The sequence below is a fragment of the Microcaecilia unicolor genome, chromosome 8, assembly GCF_901765095.1.
Source record: "Microcaecilia unicolor chromosome 8, aMicUni1.1, whole genome shotgun sequence".
Lineage (NCBI taxonomy): Eukaryota > Metazoa > Chordata > Amphibia > Gymnophiona > Siphonopidae > Microcaecilia > Microcaecilia unicolor.
In genome coordinates this window covers 219,983,052-220,003,986 of record NC_044038.1, presented here as the reverse complement: position 1 = coordinate 220,003,986, position 20,935 = coordinate 219,983,052, and the positions used below count along the sequence as shown (strand labels likewise).

The 20,935-nt window shown below is 43.7% G+C and overlaps 1 protein-coding gene across 2 annotated transcripts in view; it reads left to right on the top strand.

Annotated features, from left to right (window-relative positions):
- NCOA3 (nuclear receptor coactivator 3) overlaps window positions 1-20,935 on the top strand; it is a 252,633-nt gene that overhangs the window by 47,049 nt on the left and 184,649 nt on the right. For both annotated transcript variants that reach the window (XM_030211264.1, XM_030211262.1), the window contains exon 2: window positions 15,018-15,080. The gene's annotated coding sequence lies outside the window, so the exon portion shown is untranslated. The remainder of the gene's footprint in view (window positions 1-15,017; window positions 15,081-20,935) is intronic.

Sequence of the window (20,935 nt, the reverse complement as noted above, 5' to 3'; positions counted from 1 at the left end):
AAAAAAAAATCACAAGGTATACAGAATTATAGATATGTTTGCTGTTAATCTGCTCAAATGCAGTGTATTTGTTATGCAGGAGTATTTTAGTGGTTAGAGCAATAGCTTGTGAATGAGGGAAACCAGAGTTCAAATCCCATTTCTCCCACTGATGCTTCTTGAGCAGATCCCTTCACTTCCAATTGTCTGGGATACCATTTAGAATAAAGGTCCATTTTGCCGGGGATGTAACTGTCTTCAACTTGAATTTGGAAAAGGCGACTAACATCTAAAAATCCAAATGCTTTCTGTGACCAGATTCCAAGCAAGCGTGAAATACGGCTCATGCGAATGAGTTCTCGGCCCATATGCAGTTTTTCTTGCAAGGAAAGGTATTTTTTTTTGGGAGGGGGATGTTTGGAGATTCAGTCTCTGAGCACTGTAGGAGAAAGTAATTGCCGTTGACAAGCAAGCTAAGAAATAAACGTGAGGCGTTACTGATATAGAAACTGCAGCGTGCTTCAGCTGAGCTCGGATGAGATGGGGGCTCTGTAGTATCGAGCGACACCACGCACCAGGTTGGTGCTTTTTGCCAAGGGTGAGCCGCTGGTTGTGGTGACGTTGCTATGGTAACTGCCTTCCAGTTGCTGCCTCAAGGTCACTGATCAGTCATATCCAGGCATGGTGCACTTGGGTTTCTTGTTAAACAGCACAAAAATATATAAATTTCACACCCCAAAGAATTTAAATACAAACTGGTTATTTTGCAGCATTAATAAGATTACATCTTGATAAAGCCTCATTTTCATCATTACATTTGCCCTGTTAATTTCTGCCCCCAGTGATAGGTTCATTAGATTCAGTTACAAACACTGTTACCTGCTACTCGTAAGTGTGTATTTTTTTTTTTCTTGAATTGTACGGGATCCGTATGGTTTCATGTTGTTGGAGCTTTTTATCTTTACCGGTTAAATATGGTGCTGCAAGACTATAATAAACACTTGATCTCTAGTGACTTTACTTACTGTGTGAATGTCCATACATCTCTTCTTAAGCACATATAATTACTGTGGTATGGATGCACATGGGTATTTAGAGAGCTGACACACGGTAGCCGGCAGGGTCTGTGGAATGAGAGAGTTCCTCCTTACCCAGACCATTCAGTTACTGAGCTGTTTTCATTCCCTCATGAATGAGTCATTGTGATAAAGATATTATTTCACTGTTCACTGGTATCTGTCATAGGATTATGGTAGATATGCTTAATTGCTTAATAATACCCCACTGAGTTTTTCTTCTCTGGTTCTTCCCATCTTTTTCCCTTGCATTGAGATTCAGTATAGATTTTCAAAGCTCTTGTACCTCAGGATAACCAAAGTATGCATATTTAGTCTGCTTCCTCAAACAAATATTCTTGCAGCTTATAGCTGATAAATATTTGTTGGCATTCATTGTAGCTCTTTAAGGGCAGGGGGAAAAATAATTTTAATTTCCAATCCATAGCTCTTGATCCAGCGCTTGCTGGGCTAAATGGATTCTGTTCTTCTATCCTCCAGGTTGGATGTCAACTATGTGGGTGCAGTGGGGGCTTGAGCACTCCCCCTCACTGAGCCCAGGATGGGCTAATTGGTGTTAAGATTAGCAACCCCCCCCCAAAAAAAAATCCATTTTAAAAGTTAGTTCCTGTAACAGTGGATGCAGTGTTCAGAAACCCTGAGGCGATGTATTTGGTGGTCTCTGGTGAGTGATCTTTTTGCCAAGCATAGTTATTGCAGTGAGTGGACTTAAGAGGGGACAGACAGAGAAATAGAGGGAAAATCAGTGGACACTTGGAACAGACAACTGTGATGCCCCTCCCTGGACACAATGAAGGAGTTTGTTCAAAGGAATGAGTTTATTTACCCAAAAGAGCAGGATGATCCTATCTGATGACCTCAAGATTTCACAACAAATGAGCACCCTTCCCGCTGGCCTGCAGGAAGTAGGGAGTGATATTGCCTGATTGTGAAGTCTCTTGTGAGGCCTGTTCTAGAGACAGTACCTTCAAAACCGGCTGTGAAGAAGCCGAAAAAGGCGGCATCGGCGGGAGTGAAAAAGAGTCCGAAGAGAGCCAAGAAACCATCGGCAGCCGCTACCAAGAAGAGAGCCAAGAAACCGTTGGCAGCCGCTACCAAGAAAATAGCCAAGACCCCCAAAAAGCCGAAAGCGGTTAAACCCAAGAAAGTAGCTAAGAGCCCGGGTAAAGCTAAAGCAGTGAAACCGAAGGGGAAGAAAAGCCCATCAAAGCCCATCGCTGCCAAACCCAAAGCCAAAAAGGCCGCAAACGGGGTGCCTAAGAAAAAGTGAAGCTGTGCATCTTGCTTGGAGGAGTGGCCTAGTGTTTAGAGCACCGGTCTTGCAATCCAGAGGTGGCCGGTTCAAATCCCGCTGCTGCTCCTTGTGATCTTGGGCAAGTCACTTAACCCTCCGTTGCCTCAGGTACAAACTTAGATTGTGAGCCCTCCCTGGACAGAGAAATTTCCAGGGTACCTGAATGTAACACACCTTGAGCTACTACTGAAAAAGGTGTGAGCAAAATCTAAATAAATAAATAAAAAGCATATAAACTGGATGGAGTTGGTCCACAGGTGACCTACTAAAACGGGCCGAGGCCTTTCATCATAAAGAGGCAGAGTTGTCTAATAATGTGTACACTGGAGGAAAGGCAAGAGAAGGGATGGTAAATATTTAAATATCTTCAAACTATAAATGTACAGATAGCGGGCCTATCAATGGAATAGGGGTGCTCTGGAGTGGGGGATAATAGAATGAGAGGTTAAGGAGGTAGGCTCAGGAATAATATAAGGAAATATTTTTCTGTCTTTTACAGAAAGGGTGTGGATGATGAAATTAGTCTCCCAGTGGAGGTTGTGGAGACCAGGAGAGTGAGTTCAAAAAGAGCACAAAGGATATCTGAAATGGAGAGCGAGGAATTGTGTGCCTGAACAGAATGGATAGGCCATATGGTCCATTTGCTGTCATTTTCTATATTACACTATTGTGGTAGGTTGGTATCGCATGGAGGCTAATGGTTGGAATAGTAGGTTGAGAACCAGGGGGAACCAGATTCAGATCCCACCACTGCTTCTTGTGGCGTTGAACAAGTCACATAACTCTTTATTGCTTCAGGGTACGAGTTTAGACTGTGAGTCCTACAGGGACAAGAAAATATGTACTCGACCTGAATGTGACTTGCCTCAAAATACTGAGAAGAGTGTGAGCTAAAAACCCAGATGCAAGCACTAATAAAGGGAGGCATCTGTGAATAAAGTCCAGATTCTGACTGAACCGCAAAACCAGAGGAGTACAAGGGGATTGCTTCATCCAGGAAAAAGCAGAGCTCTTGGAGTTCTGAAAAGTTAAAACTTTTTTCCTGATTATATGCTTAATCTTCCTAGACTCCCATCCCAGGAGATGCAAAGCCAGGGGAAAAAAAAATCTAATGAAACACACCAAAAAAAAAAAAAAGTTTTTGAAGAGTCTATATTCAGATCCTCTATAACCAGGCTAATATATATATATTTTTTGGTTACATTTGTACCCCGCGCTTTCCCACTCATGGCAGGCTCAATGCGGCTTACATGGGGCAATGGAGGGTTAAGTGACTTGCCCAGAGTCACAAGGAGCTGCCTGTGCCTGAAGTGGGAATCGAACTCAGTTCCTCAGTTCCCCAGGACCAAAGTCCACCACCCTAACCACTAGGCCACTCCTCCACTGTTGCTACTATTTGAGATTCTACATGGAATGTTGCTATTCCACTAGCAACATTCCATGTAGAAGTCGGCCCTTGCAGATCACCAATGTGGCCGCGCAGGCTTCTGCTTCTGTGAGTCTGACAGGACGTCAGACTCACAGAAACAGAAGCCTGCGCAGTCTTCTACATGGAATGTTGCTAGTGGAATAGCAACATTCCATGTAGAATCTCCAATAGTAGCAACATTCCATGTAGAATCTCCAATAGTATCTATTTTTATTTTTGTTACATTTGTACCCCGCACTTTCCCACTCATGGCAGGCTCAATGCGGTTTACATGGGGCAATGGAGGGTTTTGTCAATCCTGGCACAGTTATATGTAACGACCTGCACTGTCACTGAGGAAATCTGAACAGGTGCTTGGGCTGGGTGCCTCTGGAGTTACGGAGCTCTGAGAAATGCAAGCTGTTCTATAATACAAATCTGCAGCAAGCTTGATAAATTCTTTGGTTCTGTCCTTTTTACCCCGTCTGGATGTGATTACTTGTAAACCAGCATATTTCAGATGTGGTGCCCTCTACAGATGGCAAACCGTGTTGCAAAAATGCTGGACTTTTCATGGTCCTGCCCAATCTCTGTCTTCCCATCATATTTTGAGAATTGTCTTATCGTGTGTGTTATAGGGTTCAGCTTAATGTATGCGCTGGAGGAGAGCTATGGTTGCAGCCAGATCTGGGAACAGTGATGGCGGCTTAAAGACCCTGGTAGGAAAAGAGTAATGACAGCTATTACACCCAAGCTCTTATATTATTATCAAATTGAAACTCAAGAACACAGCGTCACACACGCTGTGTATTCCAGTGGATACAAGAAGAGCTGTAAACCAAGCAGTATCAGTTCTTATTTTTTTCTTTTTATTCTTTTAAGTGGAGAAAAAGGCTTCAGTTTCGCCACCCAGCCCAGCCGGAACTTAACCGACTATAAGGTGTGGGCCCGGCGCACCGTCATATCGCCAGAAAAAACTCCACACTAGTCAATGTGTGCAAAAGATACTGCTGAACAGTTCGTTTATCCATAACCCACAGGATTAATGTCGGTACATTTCTTTACAATCAAACGATGTGTGATTACTGCCAGTTACTTAAACTTAAATACTCATCAGACTGGCCCTGTCACGTCCGTCTTCACCCAACAAGGAATCCCCGTTTCGCTGTCGCTGCTTCAGGGGTCCCTTATTTTTGTAAAGATCTCTATCCTTCTCGTCTGTTGCCGCTCAAAGACACTATACATTCCTGTGTCACTTCTGCTGCACTCCAAAAACGAGGAACAATGCTAATTACCGAACGCCTCCATTTTTAAGGAGCGAATCCGGCTCCTCTCCCACTTGTGGCCATCATTCATCCCAACGTCATCTTTTGAATTAACTAATCGTGCGTCACGTAGTCACACCCCTCATCATAAGTCAAACAAACGCTGCCCATTCAACCCTAATATTCATTCCATCTGGCTCAGTTGTCTTCAAATGAAAAATCCATTTCAGCTCGATTTGTCGTAATCGACGTTTCTGATCCCCTCTTCTCTGGGTGGGTTGTAAATACTCCAGGACCGTACATTTTAAATCGTCAAACACATGACCTGCTGTTTCGCAATGGGTTACCATCGGGGCTTCTTGTTTTAAAAGCTTTAGGCAAGAGCATTGTTCCATCAGTCGTGTCCTTAATGATCTTGTAGTTTGACATATATATACAGTGGGGGAAATAAGTATTTGATCCCTTGCTGATTTTGTAAGTTTGCCCACTGACAAAGACATGAGCAGCCCATAATTGAAGGGTAGGTTATTGGTAACAGTGAGAGATAGCACATCACAAATTAAATCCGGAAAATCACATTGTGGAAAGTATATGAATTTATTTGCATTCTGCAGAGGGAAATAAGTATTTAATCCCTCTGGCAAACAAGACCTAATACTTGGTGGCAAAACCCTTGTTGGCAAGCACAGCGGTCAGACGTCTTCTGTAGTTGATGATGAGGTTTGCACACATGTCAGGAGGAATTTTGGTCCACTCCTCTTTGCAGATCATCTCTAAATCATTAAGAGTTCTGGGCTGTCACTTGGCATCTCGCAGCTTCAGCTCCCTCCATAAGTTTTCAATGGGATTAAGGTCTGGTGACTGGCTAGGCCACTCTATGACCCTAATGTGCTTCTTCCTGAGCCACTCCTTTGTTGCCTTGGCTGTATGTTTTGGGTCATTGTCGTGCTGGAAGACCCAGCCACGACCCATTTTTAAGGCCCTGGCGGAGGGAAGGAGGTTGTCACTCAGAATTGTACGGTACATGGCCCCATCCATTCTCCCATTGATGCGGTGAAGTAGTCCTGTGCCCTTAGCAGAGAAACACCCCCAAAACATAACATTTCCACCTCCATGCTTGACAGTGGGGACGGTGTTCTTTGGGTCATAGGCAGCATTTCTCTTCCTCCAAACACGGCGAGTTGAGTTCATGCCAAAGAGCTCAATTTTTGTCTCATCTGACCACAGCACCTTCTCCCAATCACTCTCGGCATCATCCAGGTGTTCACTGGCAAACTTCAGACGGGCCGTCACATGTGCCTTCCGGAGCAGGGGGACCTTGCGGGCACTGCAGGATTGCAATCCGTTATGTCGTAATGTGTTACCAATGGTTTTCGTGGTGACAGTGGTCCCAGCTGCCTTGAGATCATTGACAAGTTCCCCCCTTGTAGTTGTAGGCTGATTTCTAACCTTCCTCATGATCAAGGATACCCCACGAGGTGAGATTTTGCGTGGAGCCCCAGATCTTTGTCGATTGACAGTCATTTTGTACTTCTTCCATTTTCTTACTATGGCACCAACAGTTGTCTCCTTCTCGCCCAGCGTCTTACTGATGGTTTTGTAGCCCATTCCAGCCTTGTGCAGGTGTATGATCTTGTCCCTGACATCCTTAGACAGCTCCTTGCTCTTGGCCATTTTGTAGAGGTTAGAGTCTGACTGATTCACTGAGTCTGTGGACAGGTGTCTTTCATACAGGTGACCATTGCCGACAGCTGTCTGTCATGCAGGTAACGAGTTGATTTGGAGCATCTACCTGGTCTGTAGGGGCCAGATCTCTTACTGGTTGGTGGGGGATCAAATACTTATTTCCCTCTGCAGAATGCAAATAAATTCATATACTTTCCACAATGTGATTTTCCGGATTTAATTTGTGATGTGCTATCTCTCACTGTTACCAATAACCTACCCTTCAATTATGGGCTGCTCATGTCTTTGTCAGTGGGCAAACTTACAAAATCAGCAAGGGATCAAATACTTATTTCCCCCACTGTATATATATATATATATATATATATATATAATAAGGTTACAGGGGCATATGATCAAATATACCACTCCTACGGTGTCACAGGAGGTCATAGATCGAAAATTATATATCTTTCCTGGCCTTGGATGTATAAAGCCATCTCCCTCCATCATTATGTGACATACAGAACATCGACCGCATTTTTTATGGAAACCTTTGTTGTCATCGTCCTTTCTCTGGCTCCAAACATCGTTGGAGTTAAGCATATCTCTCCTAAATTGCTGCCTCTTTGATAGGAAAATAAAATGCTCGCTTTTGCTAGGGCCGGCTGTGTTTTTAATATTTCAAAATGTTTCCTTATTATCCGACTCAACCTAGTACTATGCATATTATATTTTATGACAAATGGCAGAATGTCCTCTTGTCGTTAAATTGCTGCCTCTTTGATAGGAAAATAAAATGCTCGCTTTTGCTAGGGCCGGCTGTGTTTTTAATATTTCAAAATGTTTCCTTATTATCCGACTCAACCTAGTACTATGCATATTATATTTTATGACAAATGGCAGAATGTCCTCTTGTCGTTGAATTGCTTTGTATTCCCTTCAGTCCGTTCAGAACTCTGCTGCACGTCTTATCTTCCGCCTTGACCGATATACTCATATCACCCCTCTCCTCAAGTCACTTCACTGGCTTCTGATCAGGTTCCGCATACAGTTCAAGCTTCTCCTACTAACCTACAAATGCACTCGATCTGCAGCCCCTCCTTACCTCTCTACCCTCATCTCCCCTTACGTTCCTACCCGTAACCTCCGCTCTCAAGACAAATCCCTCCTTTCAGCACCCTTCTCCACCACCGCCAACTCTAGGCTCCGCCCTTTCTGCCTCGCCTCACCCCATGCTTGGAACAAACTCCCTGAGCCCATTCGCCAGGCCCCCTCCCTGCCCATCTTCAAATCCTTGCTCAAAGCCCACCTCTTCAATGTCGCCTTTGGCACCTAACCACTACACCTCTACTCAGGAAATCTAGACTGCCCCAACTTGACATTTCGTCCTTTAGATTGTAAGCTCCTTTGAGCAGGGACCGACCTTCTTTGTTAATTTGTACAGCACTGCGTAACCCTAGTAGCGCTCTAGAAATGTTTAGTAGTAGCAAAGGATAATGCTAGAGAATGGTAGAGCGAGAATTAAAAAAGTGGGATAAAAAGCTAAGTAAAAACATATCAAAAGTTAAAGTTCTGAAATTCATTTTTAATAATTGGAAACATGTTGCTGCATTATCTGTGCATATAGGGTGGAGTTATGTTTGTCAGATTTTTAAGTATGAGAGCGTGATTGCTGAGAAAGGTAGACTCTTGCATAAGTTTTATGGTATATGGTCTCTTATTGATGTTTTTCTTGATTAGCAGTTTTGATTTTGTAATCAGATCTGTTGATTGTTCTTGCTTTTCTTTGAATATAATGAATATAAAAGGCTCCTTTTATTAAGCGCATGCTAAATGCTAAGAAACATATTTTATTCTTCTGGGGATAAAATATGCTGTAGCTTGTTTAGCTTATGCCTAAATCCAGTACTGCCAAGGTCTGATGCTGGGGTTGGGGATGGAATTAAGAGAAGGGGATTCTAGGAGAAGGAAGGTGTTGGCAGATGGTTGTCGGAGGAGGAGAGATTGTATGGCGGGGTGAAACAAGGGCACAAGCAGCCGGAAGGTGGAGATGGAGGGTAGGGTAGGGGGATAGATGCTGGGGCAAATAGAAAAGGCAGGGTAAATTGATATTGGAGGATTGAGGTAGGTGAGCAGATGCTGGGGAATGGGTAGGTGGAAAAGATGGGAGAATGAATGCTAGAGGTGGGAGAGAGGTGGGGCAATGGATGTTGGGGGAGGGAGAATAAGGAGGCAGAGGGCTATGAAGAGGATGAAATACAAAGTAAGGGGCAAGTGTTTGAAGGAAGTCAGAGAAGATAGAAATTGGAAAATAAAAAGGGGAATGAGAGCCTATTTAAGGGGGTAAGACATTGGAGATGCAGAGATGAGTGACGTGGAAGGAACGGGGTTGATGAGGGGGTGAGAGCTGGAGGTAGATGAGGCTTAGTACAGAGAGTGGAAATAAGGAACTAGAAGGTGGTTGAAAGACAGGAATCGTAGGCATGTGGAGAAGTATATGGAGGGAAAAGGGAAATAAAATCTAGCTAAAAGAAGATTAAAAGGCACGTAAGAGAAATGGTAGGAAAAAGATGAAAGATTGCTAAAGAGAGGGTAGAAATGAGGCAAAGAAGATGGTGAAAGAGGGGTATTGAGAGGTTGGACCGGGGGTAAGAGACATAAGAATGGACGAGATTAGGGAAAGGAGTTAGGGCTGGTGAGGAGGCAGATTGAAGGTAGGTGAGAGCTGAGGGGTTAATTACAGAGAATGGACATGAAGGACTAGAATAGGGAGTAGATTAAATATAGAGGGGGTATAGGACAGAGAAACGGAACAATGAGAGCTTTGGAGAAAGGTTGAGAAATTGAAAGCTAGAAGGTGAGTGAAAGATGAAACGAGGAAATTGAGAGGTAACATGGATATGAGTGAGTAGAGAGGGAGATGAGAGAAAAGTGGAGAAAAGAAAACAAGTTGCAAAGTCTTGTAGAGGAGGAATGGAAGGCAACAGTGAGAGAGAAGAAATGGAAAGGAGACCCTAAGAAAGAACCTAGGGTCTCTAATTTTGAAAATGGATAGTATTAAAAAAAAAAAACCCAAAAGAACCCAAAACTTAAATGCCTTCATAACAGCCCATTGACTTCTACCTCCTAGTATCATCCATTATCTTTAATGTTTTGGTTACACTAACATTATCGGCTTTTCTCTCACCTAGAATGTAAACCACTCTGAACCCTGGAAAGGGGATATTAGCTGGTATACAATAATTGATTTCATATGTGTGGATGTCGAGTGGTGCTGTGTCCAGCTGTGAAAAACTTAGGTTGCTGCTGGGCAGACTTCAAGGGTCTGTGTCCCATATATGGAAGTCCAGTTTAGGATGGGTTGGAAAGGGCTTTGACAGCAACTTCAGTAGTTGGAATGAGGACAGGGCCCGGGCAGACTTTTACAGTCTGTTCCACAAATGACAAGGTGGATTCGGATAGGTTGGAGTGGGCTTCACCGTCAGTTCCAATAGTTGGAAAGTAAGGTCTTATGGTCTTTGACCTAGAAATGTCAAAGAAAGACCGTGATCAGGTATTTTATATCATATTCATTGCTAGTTTAATCATGACTTGATGAGTGTGGCTGTTGGGAAGACTGGATGGACTGTTCAGGTCTTTATCTGCTGTCATTTACTTTGTTACAATGGGTGTATGCTTGCATTGTTGGTCTTGGCCCTGATAAACCTTTGTCATATGCAGCTGACAAGTTCAAGTTTGGGTACTTGTGTTGGAACTTGCTTCTGAGGATTCTTGGTTATTACTGTATAGGATGGGGATCAGCACCCTTCTGGCAGAACCCAACTGGATTGAGCCAAAGCCTCGCACAGTGGCACTAAAAAGTGCATCGCGGGGTTGGAAAGATTTCTTTGAGCCATGCTTTGCATGTTTTTCTCAGTTATGTGATTTGAAGGAAAAAGGAGAAGAGAATGCGTCTGTATAAGTCTCTGGTGAGACCTCATGTAGAGTACTGTGTATAGTTCTGGAGATGCACCTTTAAAAAGATATAAACAGGATGGAATCAGTTTAGCTAGTGATCTTTGTCCTAAACCATATGGGACAGACTTGAAGATCTTGGTATGTATGCTTTGTGGCCTGAATACAAAGAGGTGAGCCTCTTTCAATTGAAAGAGAGCTCTGAAATGAGGGGGCATAGGATGAAGGTAAAAGGAGACAGACTTAGGAGTAACCTGAGAAAATACTTCCTTATAGAAAGGGTGGTGGATGCATGATGGAACAGCCTCCCGTTGAAGGTGGTGGAGATGAGAACTGTATCTTAATTCAAGAAAGCTTGGGATAAGTACATAGGATCTGTAAGGGAGAAGAAGGGGCAGTAGATGGCATGGATGGCCAGACTGGATATGCCATATGGTCTTTATCTGCCTTCATTTTTCTTTGTTTCTAAGGGTCATATCAAGGCTAATGTAACTTAATGTGAAAACTGCATTAGTACATGCCAGCATGTATGTATTGTTTTTTTAATTGGGGGGGAGGGGGTGAAGGTGGCAGCCACACCAAAACACATCCTGAGAACCACAAAAAATAATGTGTGCTTTCAATCGCCTTGTCTTCCCACTTGACTGTACAGTTATACTTCCATGCCAAGTACTGCATGTCACCATGGCTTTGTTATTTTTGTGTTTTAGACTTTATGGCTATTTAAGTTACTTGATTCAGTTTGTCTCTATGCCTCTGGCAGGACTCTGATGACAAAACAGGATCTTTGGCATTTGCAGAGCTAGTACAAACACAGAATTAAATGGCAGACTTATTAACCGATGAAGACCATCAACTAGAGTTGAGTTGCCTACTGTAAGATCAGGTGTTCCTGTAAAAATAAGGACATGAAGTTTGAGATCAATAGAAGACACAGTAGCAGAAAGCCGTTTTTTAAATTAATATAAATGCTGTATCACATTTCTTTCTTGAATGTGTCGATTGACTGACAGTAGGAGGGGAAAATTGGTAATACCTTGAGCTGCATCAACCAGGGTGTGATTTGATTGTGTGTTCCTTCCTTTCCTCCATCCTTTCCCACTCTGCTTGGTACCTCTTTTGGTCTTCTTCTGTTGTCCTTTTCCCTTCTTCTTTCCCCTTCATGAGTTTTTCTTTTCCAATTTTAATTTAAATCGCATTTGTTTCTCAGAGGTGGAATATTGAGCAACTAAACCTGAGGTGTAAACTGTGCTGTACAGTTTGTGAATCTAGACCCGGTCAACCTAAGAGGAGGTTGGCAGAGCCTGAGCCACTGCAGTTCTTTTCCTTCTGTTAGCATTGGAAGGTGGGAATTTGCAGATAGAGGTCTATAAAATAATGAGTGGAACGGGTAGATGTGAAACATCTGTTTACTCTTTCCAAAAATACTAGGACTAGGAGGCATGCGATGAAGCTACAAAGTGGTAAATTTAAAACGAATTGGAGAAAATGTTTCTTCACTCAACGTGTAATTAAACTCTGGAATTTGTTTCCAGAGAATGTGGTAAAGGCGGTTAGGTTAGCGGTGTTTAAAAAGGGTCTGGACTGCTTCCTAAAGGAAAAGTCCATAGATCATCATTATTAAATTGACTTGGGGAAAATCCACTGCTTATTTCTAGGATAAGCAGCATAAAATGTTTTGTACTTTTTTGGGATCTGGCCACTGTTGGAAACAGGATGCTGGGCTTGAAGGACCCTTGGTCTGTCCCAGTATGGCAATACTTATGTACTTATGTAGAGGAGAGGGGAAAGGGCATAGGTGATATACATGTATATAAGGGGAAGAATGGTGCAGGAGAGAGGAGATGGAGGTGTAAGAGTGGGAATTAATGCCGTGTGTGGGGTGGAAAGGAGGGGGTCAGTGTAGGGCAAGGGTTTTCAACCCAGTCCTCAGGACACACCCAGTAGTCAGGTTTTCAGGACACCCACAGTGAATATGCAGGAAGGAGATTTGCATACAGTGAAGGCAGTGCATGCAAATTTATCTTATACATATTCATTGTGGATATCTTAAAAACCAGACTGGCTCAGTGTGTCCTGGGGACTGGGTTAAGAACCTCTGGTATAGGGGGAATATATGAGAAGAGAGGGAAGGGGATGGGATAGAGCGAGAAGGAAATAGGTTTCATTTCACTGATCCCTCTCAACTTTCCTCTGATTGTTCCTACCTGCCTATGTCTGAGATCCCATCCTACTAGGGTTACGCAGCTCTGTACAATTTAACAAAGAAGGACAGTCCCTGCTCAAAGGAGCTTACAATCTAATGGACAAAAAGTGCAGTCAAACAAATTGGGGGCAGTCTAGATTTCCTGGCTAGAGGTACAATGGTTAGGTGCCGAGAGCGACATTGAAGAGGTGGGCTTTGAGTAAGGATTTGAAGATGGGCAGGGAGGGGGCCTGGCGTATGGGCTCAGGGAGTTTATTCCAAGCATAGGGTGAGGCGAGGCAGAAAGGGCAGAGCCTGGAGTTGGGGTTGGTGGAGAAAGGGTACTGAGAGGAGGGATTTGTCCCTCACTGATCTCTCCTTCCCTGCACCAATCACGAAGATCTTTTTACACAAAAAAAAAAAAAAAATTGCCTAATTACATAAAGTGTTGTGAAAAAACATTTCATTTTCATAACGTAAAAGAAAAATATTATTCTCTTAAGCAGATCTATGCAAATTATTATTCTCATGTTCAGAAGCTTTGCTGCACATTTCTCTACATCTTTCTGCAGAAATTATTCATGAACTATCATAGAAAACTGGAGCCGTCCATTTCCACGTTTGCTTTATTCTTGCTCTTTGTAACTTTTTGTGGCGTTATGCAGTAGCCTGGCTTGGAGCCTTTTACTTACCAGATCTTTAAATTTCCATAATATAAAGCAGAGCCCCTTGCTGGGTTTTGCAGAAAGAGGTAACAAATTCTCCTGCAGTTTTTATGCAAATTTTGCTTTATAAAAATACCAGAAATATCAGAACATTTCAATGTTCAATTTGGCTACTGATTTGGGAAGGGTGGGGGGGTTGGATCATAGTGATTTGATGCTAGGTAGGGAGGAGGAGGGGTTAGGGAATAGAGGGGAAAGAATCTGGGATGAGAGAGAGAGAGTGAGATTTGGGGGGGAAGTAAATGGAGGAGGGTTTAAGGGATGGAAGGATAGGTGGAGATAGAATTGGAGGGAGTGTTGGGTCTATTCCTCCCACTCTTTAGCTCCTGTTTTCTCTCCCTGTTCATCTCATTCACACTCTTGATTCACTCTATCCCCTGACTAATATTAGACCCTCATTCCGTCTACTCTTCCCTTCCGCTCATTCACTCATCTCCCTCCCTAGCTTGTTAAAAGGAGAACAGCTGCAGTGTAAAGTCTCAGGCCACACTCCTCTTTTCCTGGTTCTCAGATGTCAGGAGCGTTGTGGTGGCCCCTCTGCTACCCAGTCCTTAAGTGTTGTCCTTTAAAACACAAAGAACCTACATTGCCCCATGTAGGTCAGAGTAGCAGTCTGAGCCCAAGACGCTGCACTGTCGTCCATTAAAAGGGGAGGGTAGGTGCAAAGTGGGGACGAGGTTTTATCGCCATCGCTGCTTCCTTCATCCCTGTCACGGTAGGTATTCTGGCCCTTAGTCTCTAGTGGCAGTTCCGAGAGACGTGTCAGATGTTGCAACCACGGAATTGTAGGAGACTAGACACTGTTATAAGGAAACCTAAATATGCTGGCTCACTGAGTGGCAAAGATTAGATGCCTATTGCCTTCAGCAGAGTTTCAACTTTGTGTTCAAAGCCCACCCAAGAGGTTTAACAATCTGTGGATCTTGAAGCTGTTTGGGTTGAAGTGTTCCCCTCTTCCTTTGTTCTGTTCATTAGTTAGTTAGCTCCCATGTTCCCAGTTGGGCTGTGAAGGCCCATACATTAAGTGATGCAGAGATAATCATCTGGTGTGTTCCTGGCTCGACTGCCAGTACAGGGTGTACACCCCCTGTTCACCTTTGCCCATCTTACCTCCTTGTTTTTATAGGTCAGTGGTTCCCATACATGTCCCTCGGGGCTCCCCAGCCAGACAGGTTTTCAGGATATCCACCATGAATATTCATATGAGAGATTTGCATGCAGTGGAGTGCGTGCAAATCTCTCAGGAATATTCATGGTGGATATCCTCAAAACCTGACTGGCTGGGGAGTCCTCAGGACGGGTTTGGGAACTATTGTGATGGGCTAGCAGAGCCTTCCACCCCTCTGCAACCAGTATGAGTTTTCCATGTTAGAAATTAAAACGGTGAATTCTGCAATGTTAATCAACGCTGGAGCCTCCCAGTTGTCACTTTAAATGCTTTCCTTTCTTATGCTTTATTTTAGACTCGGCTAGTTCTGTGGTATCGGAGGATCGCTTTCTATCAAGTGCATTCAAAACAATCACTGGTAAGTTAAAGAAACTTACTGTTGCAATTAAGAGCCTAACTGAAGTGTCTTAACTATCTTGTTATGAGGTAACATGAAATCTGTATTTGTAAGTACTCTCTTCCATAAGTACGTAAGTGATGCAAGCTTCTACATTAGGAGTCACCGACCAGGAAAGGGATCCAGGTGTCATAGTTGATGATGAAACCCGCTGCTCAGTGTACAACGGCGGATAAGAAAGCAAATAGAATGTCAGGTATTATTGGGAAAGGAATGGAAAGCAAAAATGAAGGCGTTATAATGTCTTTGTATTGCTCCATGGTGCGACCGCACCTCTAATACTGTGTGCCGTTCTGGTCACTGCATCTCAAAAAACATGCAGAGGAATTAGAAAGGTACAGAGAAGGGTGACGAAAATGATAAAGGGGATGAGACAACTTCCCTATGAGGAAAGGCTGAAGCGGATAGGACGACTTTCCTGCGAGGACAGCTTGGAGAAAAGACGGCTGAGGGGAGAAATGATAGAGGTCTATAAAATAATGAGTGAAATGGAACAGGTAGACCTGAATCACTTGTTTACTCTGTCCAAAAATACTAGGACTAGGGGGCACACAATGAAGCTACAAAGTAGTAAATAAAACAAATCGGGGAAAATATTTCCTCAATCAACGTGTAATTAAACTCTGGAATTTGTTGCCAGATAATGTAGTAAAAGCATTTAGCAGTGCTTTAAAAAGGTTTGGATAGTTTCCTAAAAGAAAAGTCCATAAGCCATTATTAAAATGGAGTTCGGGAAAAGCCTCTGCTTATTTCTAGGATAAGCTGCATACACTGCTTTGGGATCTTGCCAGGTACTTGTAACCTGGATTGGCCATTGTTGGAAACAGGATCCTAGGCTTGATGGACCTGTGGTCTGTCCCAGTATGACGACACTTATGTACTTACCACTGTGAATGCACTCTCATCTCAGCAAGTTCCCACCTGAATCCAGTGCGATGATCAATCAACAAGTGTCATGTTTAAATGTATACTAAAAAAACTTAACTGCTAAGGGTGAAACTGTTGAGGTTTTAAATAAGCCTGTACACTCCTGCTGAAATTCCACTACGCGTGAACTTTTTTTTATATAATAATTTTCTTTTAATTGGCAATATTCAAATTAAGTAACCTTCAATATGACAACAATTGAAGATCACTAAAAATAATCTTAGATAAATTTGTAAACATATAAACATAGCCATAGGTCATCAGGTATACTAATATACTTAGTATGAATTTTTAAATATTCAAATTTTTCCATGCCCAAAATGTGAAAATAGGTAGCCCAGGCTACAACACTGTAAATAGTGGTAGGGTGTATTCTGGTTCAGTTCCCTCCTCTACCAGGAACGGTTGGGCCTGAGCCGTGGAAGTGATACGCTCAGGGCTGAGGAGGGACAATAGACCCTTCTGGTCAGCAGGTGTCATTCAGAGTGCGTGTTGAAAAAGGGGTCAGGGTGTTGTTGGTGGCCTTGGAGGGATACAATGGAAAAAGGTTGTAGTGGGTCGAATAGTTGAGAAGAGGAAACATTGGTATTATCTGATGCTGGGAATCGTTTCTAGAAGTCCTCGATATAATTTTAGATTTGTAGCCTGCTTTTACAGATACTCTTCAAGGTAGTTGACGACATTATTAATAATTCAAGTACACTAAGAGGGGCATAATTGAACGAAAACGTCTATCTCCATGGGCGTTTATCTCCGAGAACGGGTCCGTGAAGGGGCGGACCGAACCGTATTTTGGGAAAAAATAGACGTCCATGTTTTATTCGACAATTTGTGAGCTGGGCGTTTTTGTTTTTCAGCGATAACGGAAAATGAAAGCGCCCAGCTCAAAAACGAATAAATCCAAGGCATTTGTTCGTGGGAGGGGCCAGGATTCGTAGTGCACTGGTCCCCCTCACATGCCAGGACATCAACCGGGCACCCTAGGGGGCACTTTTACAAAACCAAAAAAACAGGTAAAAGAGCTCCCAGGTGCATAGCACCCTTCCCTTGTGTGTTGAGCCCCCCAAATCCCCCTCAAAACCCACTGCCCACAAGTCTACACCATTACTATAGCCCTAAGGGGTGAAGGGGGGCACCTACAAGTGGGTACAGTGGGGTTTGGGGGGGGGGTTGGACGACTAATAAGCATTAAGCAGCACAATTGTAACAGGTAGGGGGGATGGGCCTGGGTCCACCTGCCTGAAGTCCACTGCACCCCCTAACAACTCCTCCAGTGAGCTGCATACTGCTGCCAGGGAGCTGGGTATGACATTTGAGGGTGAAAATAAAAAGTTGTGAAACATCATTTTTTTGTGGTGGGAGGGGGTTAGTGACCACTGGGGGAGTCAGGGGAGGTCATCCCCGATTCCCTCCAGTGGTCATCTGGTCATTTAGGGCACTTTTTGGGGCCTTATTCGTGAAAAAACAGGGTCCAGGAAAAGTGTCCTAAATTCTAGCTACAAACGCATACTTTTTTTCCATTATCGGCGAAAGGCGCCTATCTCTGATCGGCCGATAACCACGCCCCAGTTCCGCCTTCGCCACACCTCTGACACGCCCCCATCAACTTTGTCCGCATCCGCGACGGAGTGCAGTTGAAAACGTCCAAAAATTGGCTTTCGATTATACCGCTTTATTCGTTTTTGTGAGATAAACGTCCATCTCCCGATTTGGGTCGCAATATAGGCGTTTTTCTTTTTCAATTATAAGCAGGTAAGTCTTTCTAAAGCATTTGAAGCAGGATATAGATCACAAGGAGCACTGGTTGAGGGTGGGATTTGAACTTGGATTTCCCTAGCCCGTTGTTCTAACCACTTGTAGGCCATCACCTCTCCTTCAGTAGTTGTGTATAGCTTCAGCCCTAGAGGGCAGTATATGGACCCAGTTTTCAGAATAACCAAGCTACTCAGATTGGCTTTTAAATAAAGTATGTAATTGTATTTCATGAATATTTGTTGGTGATCCTGAAACCCAGATCTGTTTGTGACACATGAATAGAATTGTGCACGCTTGCTATGGTTTTTTTTTTATTATTCTGTGTTGCTACCATACAAATGTTCTTCCATTATTTTGTACAATTTTATTTTCCCCTCTGTATTTTGTTTGTTGCATGTCTCTCCCTTGTCCAGCCAACAACTTTCATGCCAAAGCCCCTCACTGGACAACCTACAGTCTTAAAGTTCTGTCATGCCAAGTGATTAATTTCACGGATCTTATAGCCCACTAGCAAAAATTAGTTATTTTAACTTGTATTTTCTGGGGAACGAGAGAGAGACAGAATCACACTATTTTTTTGAAAAGATGTTTTAAAAATTTTTTTTTTATTTTTTTTTTATTTTGGGGATTGGTGTTGAGGAAATTTAAGCATCACAAAAAAAAACCAAAACCCAAACCAAACTCTGCAGAGGAGGGATGTTAGCAGGAGATCAGCTCAAATCAGATTTGAGAGAAGCAGGGGCGTATCTGGACTCTGGTAGTAGGGGGGGCCAGGCCCAGAGGGAGGGGGCACATTTTAGCCCCCCCCCCCCGGCACCACCGACCCCCTCCCCCCGCCATTGCCAAAGCCCTCCCTGCCACCAACGACTGCCCCCCCCCGCCATTGCCAGAGCCCCCCCCTGCCACCAACGACTCTCTCCACCTCCTCTCCCGCTGCCAACCCTCCCCCACTGACATTGTTTACTTTTGCTGGCGGGGGGACCCCAACCCCCGCCAGCCGAGGTCCGCTTCCGCCTGCTTTTAAAAATAATTCTTCTGCTGGCGGGGGACCCCAACCCCCCCCAGCCGCCGAGGTCCGCTTCCGCCTGCTTTTAAAAATAATTCTTCTGCTGGCGGGGGACCCCGACCCCCCCCAGCCGCCGAGGTCCGCTTCCGCCTGCTTTTAAAAATAATTCTGCTGGCGGGGGACCCCAACCCCTCCCAGCCGCCGAGGTCTTCAAAGTTCTTGTTCATCGTCCTCCTCCGTCCGTGGCCATGCTGTACGCTGTTGATTCGGAGTCTGACGTCGCACTACGTTGTACGCGCGTACAACGTAGTGCGACGTCAGACTCCGAATCAACAGCGTACAGCATGGCCACGGACGGAGGAGGACGACGACGAACAAGAACTTTGAAGACGCTGGCGGGGGTTGGGGTCCCCCGCCAGCAGAAGAATTATTTTTAAAAGCAGGCAGAAGCGGACCTCGGCTGACGGGGGTTGGGGTCCCCCCCGCCAGCAAAGGTAAACATCAGCGGGGTTGGCGGCGGGAGGGGGGCCAGGGTGAAATCTGCGGGGGCCCAGGCCCCTGTGGCCCCACGCAGATACGCCCCTGGAGAGAAGAGTCTAGTAAACTGCTTGTGAGTGTCAGTTTTTTTTTTTTTTTTTTTTTTAAAGTATATCCAGCAGTAGCAGGTCTGAGTTTTGACTTTTTCAGTAGATGTTAATTCCTTGGTGGATTTGTCCTCCATCCACCATATCGCCACTAATTTCAGGTTGAGTCTGTTGATCTATCTGCCAGCTGATGATAGATATATATCGATATATCCCCCCATTCTTTTTTGCCATTATTTAGATCAAGTATGTCTATTCTTATATTCTTGCGTTCTTAGTCCATGAAAATAAAACCTTTGCCCTTTTATTTACGATGCAGATTGGGATTTATTAAGTAATATTTCATTTACTATTCTGCATTCAGTTAATTTTGGTTTTTTTTTTTCCCTGCTAAAAATTTTTCTGTGCGTTTAGTTTACACCGTGCTGCTGTAGATTCCTTCTGTAAAGGAAAGGAAGGGCTGTGAACGACAAGACTTGACACAGAATGAAAACAGCCTGATTTCTATAGTGCTTTAAGTAGATTAAAAAAAAAAAAAAAGACTTAAGGTCACTGAATTTGGGTTGCAATAAAACCTCTCTGCCTGCCTTAATAATAACATTGAGAACTTGTCCTACATCCAAGTCTGTTTTTCGGTGAATTCTGTTTCTGTACTCTTTTGTGAGATTGTGTAGTTTTGCTTTTGTATTGGGCCTGAACTGATGACATAATGTTTTTCACAAAAAAAAACCCCAAAAACATTTAAAATGTTTGGTTCAGCTTTGGTAGTGGAAGATCACCTAGAAGTATCCTGAATTTCTGTTTCTAGTGCTGTTTCATAGGATGTGCTCATGTATATTAACTGAAGTCATCTGGAAAACTTGGCCAAGTTTGGAGACATAGGAGGGAATTCTCTAAATGGCACGCAAAAGTAGACGCTGGGAAAAAGTTGCACCACACGCTATTCTGTAAAGAATGCTCTGGACTGAGCATAGCGTGGATTCCTGCGTCCAACTTTGGGTGTGAAGATTTACACCTGCTGAAACCTGGTGTTCAGTAACACAGTGCGTAATGTTTTGGAACATCCCTGACCCACTCATGCCCTTCCCATGGCCACACCCCCTTTTGGGTTGCATGCAAGACATTTTAAGTATGCAGCATTATAGACTAGCACGTAGGCAGAAGCACAAGTAAACCCAAATTAATGCCAAGTAACTCTAATGCCAATAATTTAGCATTAGCACCCAGTTGATTAGTTTACTTGTGCATCTGGGCTCCGTGACCCATATAGATTCTGGGGGATAACGTTCTTTTGTCACTTGTGTGCTTTTGAGGACTAGGGATGGAGATTTTAATATATGTTCTTGAGCTGCTATCGGATGTGCTGTGACACCTATGATCAGGAGTTATTGGTGATGAAAGAAGCTTTATCAAAGAACAGAGCACCTGACATTGAAATATTGCAGCATTCTGATGCATTGGTTAAAATACTTACAAGGCTCTGCCAGGAACGTTTGGAAGACCACATCATGGCCAACTGACTGGAAAAGATCTGTGTTCATACC